Consider the following 11,631-nt stretch of genomic DNA (forward strand, 5'->3'; position numbering starts at 1 on the left):
CCATGTGATTTTTGCTCAAGGTTGTAAGAATAACAATTCCAATGAGAGAACTTTTGGGATGGGCTACCTTTTTATTCCTTCAACATGCTTTATTCATTTCAAAAAATATCATCTTTACAAAGAAAAAATCACCTCTCTCTATAATTTTCCTAAGGCTCTAACACTGGAAGAAATCAAGGAGCTTATTTTATTGGTTGATATCAATGGTGAGAGAGATAGGACGAGACCCTAAGGTATTGAAGATGAATGGCATAAGAATGAATGTGCATGGATGTACATAACTAATGGAGCGATTTTTCCTTTCACAAAAGTCATGGAAGGGCATGATGAGTTGGTCAATGTAGCTTGTTAATTTTGATAGGAAAAGTCTACGATAGTGTTAGATGATGCTCATCCCCGAGCATAATATACTCACACAACAATTATCCCTAACCACTATAAGATGCTTTGCGAATAGAGCAACCTACCATTTTAGGCTTGCTTCACTAGATTATTTCTTCTTTTTAGGCCTCCCCAATGGCTTAACTTGTCTAGGGAAATCCAATGTAAATCTACTTTCACTCACTCACCTAAGACTTTGGTAACTTAATCTTGAACTTGTCACACCTTAAAACTATGGTCTTAACTTCCATTATATCCATTCCTTGAAAAATGACTAACCCTTGCAAGGAATCAGCATTCCTTGTTCCATTTTCTAGCCAAGAACAACCCAATCTTGCCTAGGGCTTCCAAGGAAAGTGCTTGGACCTATGCTTCTTTCTCCATCCCTTCTATGATATAGAGAAAAAATGGTGTAGTAGAATTTCTTAAGGTTTCAAAGATTTCCAACCATGGGGAATGCTGGTAGACACTATTTTGTGAACTCTACTCGAGTATTGGACATCAAATAGGTAGATCACAAAAATATTTATTACAACCACCAATTGATTGATGGAACCTTAAAAATATAATGAAAAGAAAGTAATAAATATGCAGAAACCAAATACAAACACCAAAAGAGAAGATAAATCCCATTAATATCAAATCCATTCTATTTTGTTCAAAATTGTTGGTATTTCTCTACTCACTATGAGCATTCGTACTACTCAAAATTCCAACCTGTATCATTATGACTTGGAGGGCTTTAAAATTTAATTATTTAATTAACTAAACCAACTCCTTCTCATGAATAAACTCCTTGTTCTCTATAACCATCAACAAAGTAAACATCATTTGTGTTAGTTTTCCCATCAAGAGTAATAGATCATATTCCCTTGATATGACAAGTTGCATTATTACTAATTCTTACAATTCCTCCATAATGGTTTTTGAACTTAACAAATTTACTCATATCACCAATCATATGATGTGAAAAAACACTATCTATGATAGAATCATCTATCTTAATTCTCAACCTAGGACACTAGATATTTCTTTTCTCTAACTTATTTTTCAAGATTCTCTTCTTTTATATCCATAAATCTTAACTCATCGTCATGTTAAATCTAAAATCTCTCATCGAACTCATTGATAAAGGGTGCTCCCCTTAATATAAAAAACACATAACAAGATCAAAGAAGTAACAACAATTTGCGAGAACAAAATATGGGTTTCTTATTATCACCACAAATGCAAAATTATAGAATTCATGATTACAATATAGTAACCGACATGGACACCTCCATTATAGTAATCTACAAGACAAAGCTACAAACTATCACCCTAAGAAATCCTAGACAATGTTCAGGCATAGGAAAATTTATGTTGCCCAAGAAAGTTCTAGACACTCAAACTTAACACCTAGGGTTGGCAGACTTTTATAACACATGTACAGTCAGCCAAATGCATTCTTGATGTTTATTTTGGAATTTTTGGTCAACCCAACTTCATAAGGCTATAACTCTCAAACTATTGCTCTAATTGGCTATTATAACCACTTTTTAGAATCCCTATCTTTTGTTCTATAAGCTTAGATCTATGCAAGAACCTATCAATCAAGTTTTCAGACCTCATCTAGACACATTTATGCCTACAATGGTGATCCTAAAGTTTTAATACCAAAATTACACACCAAAAATCCATAATAAATCTATGAATACACATGATATGGTTTTGAGCTTCAAATGGTAGGCTGATATATCCAAGATGAGCATCCACCTTTGAAATTGGGACATTTTGAGCTCGTATTATTGAATTAACAAGTAGCAAGCCTCCATAGAGAAAAACTTTGGATTAAGACAACCCTTATTTAAACAACATAAATGAAATATTTTTTGTTGATGCAAGATTTCTATTACACCGAGGATGCTCTTGAATCACTCTTCACTATCATTTTCATACAAACATTCTCTATACCCAATAGACTTCAAATTAATTTTTAACTTTTTCACTCTTTTATGACATTTAGAAGCATAATCACCAAATTCTTCAAAAGTCCAACATTTAAAGATTTTCTTAGCATCTAGTTTTCTCCTCACAAGCAAGGAAATTCCTTCTTTAGTCTTTCTATCTTCCTCATATCTGGATCTTCTTCTACTAGCATAATCTCCATTAGTGCTTGTGTTCCTTGATAAGGAAGGGTGAATGCTTGATGCACTCAAGGAAGTCTCCACTCTATGAAAATCTCTAAATTGTTTTGAACTTACTTCTTCTACTTCCAATCTTCCAAGAAGAGTCTCTCTAGAAAACCTCTCAGTATAAGGTATCACTTGCTCAATCATCTGTGTTGTTTTCCTAAACTGTGATGTCAAAGTTTTCAAGATCTCTCATATGATCTCATCTTCATCTATTGTTTCATTAAAAGACTTGATTCTTGCAACAATTTTTTATATTCTACCAATATAAATTCTTACAAATTCAACTTCCATCATTTTAGCTTCTTGAAATAAATATATCCAAATTTTTAATATGATTCTCTTAGCATGCTTATCATCTTAAAAAGTAGATTCCAAAGTTGTCCAAATTTCATGGGATAATCTTAAATATTTTACCTGACTATACTCATTTCTAGGAAGAGCTTACAAAATGCTTCTCTGACAAGCATGCCACTCATGAAAACATCTCTTTCAACTTGAATACACTATTTAGGCTTTTGCTATTCAACTACTATCTTATCACTCCTTGTAACTAGCTAATATGTTGGACCCATGCATAAAAAATGTGTCTTCATCTTCCCTTTTTAGCTATCATAGTTAACTCCATCAAACTTCAAACTATTTTTTCTAAAATGACCCTACATTGTTCTCCTTAAGTTATAAAGATTTTCCTTCAAGGACTTGATGCTATGATATGAATTGTTAAAAAGTAAAGTCTACCAAGATAACTGAGAGGGGGGTGAATCATTTATCTAATTGATACAACTTTTTTCAACCTTATTAAACTTCAAACATGTGATCAATAACAATAGTAACAATAAGAAGATACACATAAATATGTTAACTAGGGAAATAGTTTATTAGAGGGGAAAACCTAGTGGGGATGGCACCCTTAAATGATGTACTAATATATAAATTCCTTGTAAGAGAATGGACTCTATTATGAGCCAATGAAATAGATTCAATACATGTCATTCCCTATTAGGAGACTTTGAATCCCCATGAGGAGATTTCAATCATGTTAAGAGTTGTGCCAATCCTATTAGGAGTTGTAGAAGGTAGATGGATTCACTGCTGAATAGCTTTAGAGGTAGGACCACTGAACTTGATGTCCATCTAGCCTCTATATTATTCATTTCATAATAATAGAACTGCAACTAATTTCAACAACTTGGACTCTCTCTTTGTCCTCTTACCATGCTAATGCTACACCAAACACTTTTCAAATCTCAATAGCACATCTCCAACTTCACATCACAATGATCCCTTTGATCGCTTACTCACATTTACTAATTTTTACAATTCCAATACAATTCTCTTATAACACATTCTTTTCATCACAAGGAAAATAAATTTCCTTTATACCATGTCCTAAAAATAATTCATTGATTTAGCCTTGAGGCTTTCCTAATCAATTACAATAGGACCTCATTAAGATAATTACATTCATTACATCCTTTCATAAATAAAAAATATTGCCAACTCATAGTCTTAACAACTTCTCACACATCTGACTTCATACTTCATTAACTTACTGACATCATTATGATGATGTCTTCTACCATTATCTAGGTATGCTCATCAAGATTCTATCCCTATTAGTAGATACAATTAAAACATGGGAACTACTTCTTAGATACTCTGTCTACACACTATCTTCTATAAATCATGAAAAATTTCACATATCTTTAACTTCCTGTATGCACACTTATCCACATCATTAGGACACATTGTAAAACATATCTTTATCTATGCTTGACTATTACAATTAACCTCAAATAGAAATAATAATTGGATGCAAATATAAACAATATCATAAAATAATAGATCAAACAAACAAGAACACAAGACACCAAGATTTAAGGTGGTTCACCCAATCCTTAGGCCACACCCACCAAACACTAGTCTAATATTATTATGATCCAGTGATCACAACCTAATTACAATCTATAATCCATTATAGCTCAATACCACTAGAAGAAGCAATTTTCACATCTCATCTTATAGAAAAATCCCTAACCCTAAGCCCTTTTATACAAGACTTTGTGTTGCTTTAGGGTTATATTTAATTACAATATGTCAGCCCAAAAATTACCCCAAAGAATTATGAAGTATGTACAGTACTTCCTTGACCAATCATCATAAACTAAAAATCTCCCACTTGGGGACTGATCAGACTCCACATAGACACCAATCTCCCACTTGGATACTAATTCACTATCACATGGGGTTCCCACTAGATCAAACCACCCTAGACTCAGTTGTTCTTTTATTCTATTTAGTCTAGAAGACCAACCAAAGCTGAAAAGGAATCCAATTTCTCCCTTTTCACTACCTGGGTAAACATATTTGTTGGATTGTCATCTGTATGTATCTTGTCTAGCTTTAACTATACATCATCCAAAATTGACTTAATGAAATGGTACCACAACTATATGTGTTTTGTCTTTGAATGTAGAGCTAAATTCTTTGCAAGATGAATGACACCCTGGCTATCTATAAATAAATAAGTATCCCACTATGGGTGTCCCAATTCTTCAAAGAAAAACTAAAGCCATATCATCTCCTTGTTTGCCTCTGTAATAGCAACATACCCTACCTCTATAGTGGATAAAACATTCACCTTCGATAACCTAGAAACCCAACTCACTATTGCCCCACCAAAAATAAATATATAACTTGTAGTATTGTGCTTGGTATCAATATCCCCTACCAAATCTAAGTCAACATAGCCCTGTAAATCAGTAGTAGAGCCCCCAAAGTGTAAATCCATTTGACTACATTCCACTGCTCAATTCCTAGATGACTCGTATACCTGCTAATGACTCCCACTACATGTGCAATATCTAGCCTTGTACATACCATAGCATACATCAACCTTCCTATAGTTGAAGCATAAGGTACCTTAGACATCTTATCCTCCTCTTCTTGTTTCTTTGGACACATCTCCTTAGTTAACTTCAAATGACTAGGTAAAGATATGCTGACAACTTTAGCATTCTCCTTTGAGAAAGATTGCAACAACTTTGCAATATAATCACCGTGAGATAATGTCAATGTCCTATTCTTCCTATTGTTAGAATTACAGTAAGAAAGGTAAACTTTTGGGGGAGGTGGGGGTGAATTAGCAGTTTAAAGTTTGACCTATAAAACATTCACCATACATCCATCTCATACATTCAATAAGTAAACTAAAATACTATCTAAAGCATGTACATATAAATCATGTCAACAAGTAAACATTCAGACATATATGACACCAGATATGATTACCCAAAAACCCTCCAATGAGAAGGTAAAACTAGGGTAGGGATGAAACCCACAAATCTTCACTTTTGTAGTAATAAAGTGTATCCAATGAAGGTTACAATGTTTGATCATGAGACATGATCTACTCTGTGAAAGGTCTACCCTATTAAAGGATTTCAACACCTTGTTAGAAGTGTGCCTTGTTAAAGGAATTTAACTCATTATTAAGTAAGCACCTAGCTTGTTAGGACTACTCTGTTAAGAAATTTTATTGATTCACTTGTTAGAATAACTTAGCATTGATCCTGTTAATGCTTCATTTCTTGATGATGGATCACCTCTAAGCTAATGTATTCTTGATCCTTCTTGATCAAATGTCTCTCTATTGTATATTATTTTGTTCCTCTATTCTCCTTTAACTGATACTACAATGCAATTTTACTTCATATTTCCTTAGTCACCATGAATATTCTATTTGCACATGCAAACTTCTCACTTTTCTCCTTCTAGATGCACATGAAGTTCAAGATTTGTCCTATTTAAGAAGACGTCAGTGTCTTAGGGTTAGGTATGAATCAATGGCTATGATTCATCTATTTTTTTTCTTAAACCTTCCCTTTACCTAATTTGATGCATGTCCTTCATAGGGATTCAAACTTAAAATTTGTCCTTATCGTCATAATATTGTAATTCAATCTATAAGTTGGCTTGAAAATGGTTTACATAGTAGTTTGTGTGATTACAAACAACTAAAAAAAATTGTGTTACTTGGCATCGGTAGTCTCTGATGCTCAACATATACTAATTTATATACTATGACTTGGCATTTGAATGACTCGGCATGCACTACTTAGCTTTTGTATCACTTTATATACACTATTTTCTTAACACTTGAGTGACTCAGCACATGAATGACTCAACACTCATAGTGGACTCGACATGCTCTATCTTATACATGTTGTGCTCAACATGTACTACTTGTTTGACATGAACTAAGTAAATGACTTAAGTGTGTAGACACTCACTTGTCAAAACCAATCTAAGATCAACAATCTCTCCCTTTGACATGAGTTTCAAAAACACTTGGTCATGCATTAATACCCTTATTCTTATGAGCATGACATATCTCTTATTTGGCTATTGTACAAAATTTCAAAATTTCACAATTTTACAACAACTTATACCTCAAAATTTGATAACTCTGCCTGAGTTGTTAGAATTTTGTACTCAAATTATTACTTTTTCTGAGTAGATATGCTTCAACTAATACTCTTTTTCTTGCTTGCTCCCCCATGCTTTTCTTGCTTTGTTTTAGCTTAGCACTCTTTCTCTCCCTTTTTAATTTCTCCCCATTTACTTAGATTTTTTTCATATCCCCCTTTTTTGACATTGATGTTAATGGGCTATACACTGATAGTGTGTTTTTCAAAGAAAAATTTATGGACTTCAAGAACAATTTTGAGAGTTGCATCCCAATTGTCACAAGCTACATCCAAAGACTTAATTTGGATGGCTAGCTTAGTTGTAAGGTGGACTAGGTTGTCTAATGTAGAAAGATTGGCATCTTTCTTCATAAGAGTTTCTGCATAGCCTAACTCCTTGTGAAAAATCTCCATGTGAGGAGTCAATGTTGTTTGAATGCTAATTAGTATGGCTCTTATGTTGGCTTCTTCTACCGATAATGCTACTAACTGAATCTAGGTTTGCAATAAAGCTCTGAAATGCTTTGCACTTTGAGCTAGATTCATGGGTAATTTAGTTCCTAATGATTGTATGTTACTCTCCAATCTCAAGGTGTGATTCCTTGTCTCTTGTGTGAAGAGTCTAGGGTTGCATAGATTGGTGTACAGTGAGAAAATTTTCTGAAGTACCTTCTTCACATTCTCTACTTTAGTTGGCAGTGCAACTTGTGTAAGTGCTATATCACTAGATATTTTCTCATTCACTTTGCTTGAAATTTATTTTTAGACCATTATAATAATTTTGCATTAGTGTCAAGGTCTACATCATTTACCTTATCGACTATATTTATTAATTTTTTCAATGAGTAGCTTGTTTTCATCTAGAGTAGGCAGATCAAATGCATCTAGGAAAATTTCTTTGATATCATTCAAAGCTTGCTTCTTCATATGTTTCCTTTTGAGAAGTTCTTGATGTTTCTTTCTAGCTAGGGCTTCTTAAAGTATGCCCATCTACTCTATTGTCATTGTGTCATAATCATATTTTGGTAAAACAATTTCTTCATTGAGGCTTACATTTCCATATGTTATGACCTCTTCTGGTTTTGATGAACTTCAACTTAGCACTAAAAATTGCAAGGTGTTGTATCTGTGCTTGGCCTTTGAAGAGTGTGACTAGAAGGAGTGCCATATTCTAGTAAAGTTACTAGGGCCTTGATTGTTGCTTGCTCCTTTGCCTTTGGTGTCAACTCAGTCTCTTCAGGCTTGTCCTTTTCTATCACAATGCTTTTGATTTCACGTTGAACTTGTATTGGAGGTGTAGATAAGTCTATTTGACCTATTTCACTTTATGTTTCAGTAGTGGCTTGAGTTTCCACTTTATCTACTTTAACTATATCAACCTTTGTAGGTGTAACTTCTGGTACTTTTTCTAAAGGTTATAAATTAGTGACTTGAGGGGTGATGGTAGGTGGGTCATGTGTATTCACCTCTTTCCTTGTAGTGTCAATCACTGATTTCTAAATTTCATCTACACTCACTAATACAGGGTTGTCACACAATTTAGCCTATAGTGTAGTTTGGTCAAGTATATTTTTCAAATCTTCTTCTATTAGGGGGTTGATACTTTGAGAAGTAAGATCAAAAAAATCCTTTAATATAACTATTTTAGTATTTATACTTGTTATTTATTGAGGGCTGACATTTGGCAATTGTGTATCTTGTACACTCTATTCTTGTTGTTGCTCTACTTTAGTTGTTGCCTAGTCATCTATATTTATTTATATTCCTCCCTCAACTATTCCTTCATTGTTTTCATCTTCTTCATCATCCTTAACCTTAATAGGCTCCTATTCTCCTTCTTTCACTATAGCTAGCCCATATGTAACTTTCCATATCTGTGTGGTCTTATTTACAACATCTTCAATATTGTTTTGCAATATGTTGAAGGCTCTCTATTTAGGAACAAATATAACAACATATTTCTTCATGGTTTTAGCAATTTGTGCCTTGCTAAGTTCAGGCATAACTTGAGTGAGTGATTTCTCTCTAATTTGCCTTTCTATGCTCAAACAATAATGTCATTTTTGCTCAACTCTTCCATATAAACTTTTAGGCATAGAGTTTGCAATTTCTAGTGAGGCTTTCTTAAAATTTGCCATCATGGCATATATTCCCTCCTCTACTTGATTCTTTTCAACTTTTCCAAGATTATCAAAATCAATGTGAGAAAATCCTAATAAATCTCCATTATTTTTAACATTCTCACATAGGTTGTCTAAATCAAAAGATGGATTGTGACTCACCACTTTGAATTGGTTTTTTTCATTAGTTTCTATTCTTTCTTCAATAGATTTAGCTTGAGCAATGTACTTTCTTATTGGTCTTTTTGTTTCTCCTTCTTTCTACTCTATAGGTTTGGCTTTCTATTTAGCCTTTTGTGTTAAGACACATGCACTAGCCCTTGCGGTAGGTGCTATAGGTTCGGGCTAGCTTGGTTTGATAATCTTCTTGGATCTTGTCACTACTTGTGCCTTATCCTTTCTCTTCTTCTTATAACTAGGATTAGGTGCTTCCTTGGCTTCTTCTCCCTCAACACCTTCTACAATTTTTATCTCTTCCTCTTGCTGATCTTTAACTTTTCCTTGTGTTAATGTAAGTGGTGTTTTGATTTGAGTGTCTTCTTCTTCTTCATATTCTTCCTCTTCATCTTCTTCCTACTTGGCACCTTCACCAAATTTAGCTTTCAATTTCTTTACTAACTTCTCCTTCATCTTGATGATAGAGGTAGTCTTTAATTCCATGTCAAACTTGGATTTAGCCATTTCATAATTACCAAATGCTTTGGCATTTTTATCTATATCTTCTACAAGTAATGTTGTTATTGTTGTATAAGCCTCATCTATATTAATTTCATATCCTAATGGCCTTAGCCATCTTACTCTTGGAGTTTCTTCTTAAACAAATGTGTAATCAAGATCAACTAGGAAACCAACATCATCATAATGTTTTTCCACTTATGATACTAGAATCCTCAATCTCTTCTTCATAGATTCCTTGAAGTCCTGAAAATAATTGGTCATTACTGATTCAAAATTATCACCTAGTTGTTCAATAAAATCACCTATTTGAACTATCATAGACCTATTTGTCTTCCATGCCATAGTGCCAAATGTAGGAAATGTGTTTTGAACATAAAAGAAAGTAAATATCAAAATAGATCCAAATTTTCACTGAGCACTCTTTCTTTTCCTTATTGCTCCTAGGTTTTCAATTAATTATTGTAGTTGTAGCTTGGCAAGATCATATGTATGATCCTTCTTCACAATCTTATAACCCACATCTACAGAAATATAGGCCACATTATTTAATTTTCTTGATTGGTAAAACATATGTGTAATTACCCTTACTACAAAATCTATTAGAGGATCTATGATGGTGTTAATTTTCATTCCCATCTTATTCTACATAGCCCCTGTGTTCTTCTCAATAACTTCTTTGAATTCACTTCTAATAGTTTTAGGCTAATTTAGGGTTGGATACCCTATTACCCTATGGATTATTCTTTTAATAATTTTGATAGGCCCATTATCTAACCATAGTGAACTATCATGAATCCTAATCAATACAATCTTGATCCATTTAGTTTTGAAAACATCAGGGAGATCTAGGGCACGAGTTAACCCTTTCTTCTCCACAATCTTAAATTCTTCCCTTAGCACTCAATTTTCACATAATTTACCATATGCTTCTTTGATTTCCATATCTCCAGTACTATCAAATTTACAATTGTAACACTTTCTTACATTTTGAATCATTAAAACTTTTGGTTGTATCATGGATAATACACTATAGGGATCTTGTTTGTAAGCAATGCCTAGTATGGATTTTTAAATGGGTTGTTTAACTTCATTACTAACTAGCTAAACATTCAAAACCTCCTCACCCTCTACACCCTTTGAACTAGATGTCATTTTATGAAATTAGGTTTTATGAAATAAGAAACAACATAGCTTGGCACATAATAAATACCTTGCAAAATCTGATGAAATGGTGTTGAATTACTGTTTACATCTTCCACAAATGCTTTGAATGGATTTCCAAATCACCTTTATCTCTTCTTCCACTTTTTCAATTTCAAAATGATGCAAAAATGAGTTGAAATCGATCAAATACCCTTTTGAAATACTATAATTAGTGTTGAGTGCTTACACAACTATAAGCTCGACATCAATTAATATCTAACTCACTCGGCATCCATTAGTCTTTTCATTAATTTGGCAAACATTACGAGCTCGACAATAACTAGCCAGCCTGTTAGCTTGGCATCATTTGGCATTTCACTTGGAAATCATAGGAAACTTTTCATGCTTGGAAATAACATGAAAAATTTAAAGATTTTCTTTGATTCCTAATAACATCTTGCATCTTTATTCATGCTTATGTAGACTTTTTAGTACTAAATCCTTTTGGAACTAATGTACAATATAAATTTTGAATATTAGTCCCACATACCTCTTGATTTCTTAATTTGATGAGTTGTGATCACTTGACCCATTGGGTGAAGTAAGCCCTTCTTCATTTGACATGTACTGAAATCTTCCTTTTTCTTCCATATTTTTCTCATATCA

Source organism: Cupressus sempervirens, chromosome 7 (assembly GCF_028749045.1).
Source record: "Cupressus sempervirens isolate cs-2001-9-10 chromosome 7, ASM2874904v1, whole genome shotgun sequence".
In the NCBI taxonomy this organism is placed as follows: domain Eukaryota; kingdom Viridiplantae; phylum Streptophyta; class Pinopsida; order Cupressales; family Cupressaceae; genus Cupressus; species Cupressus sempervirens.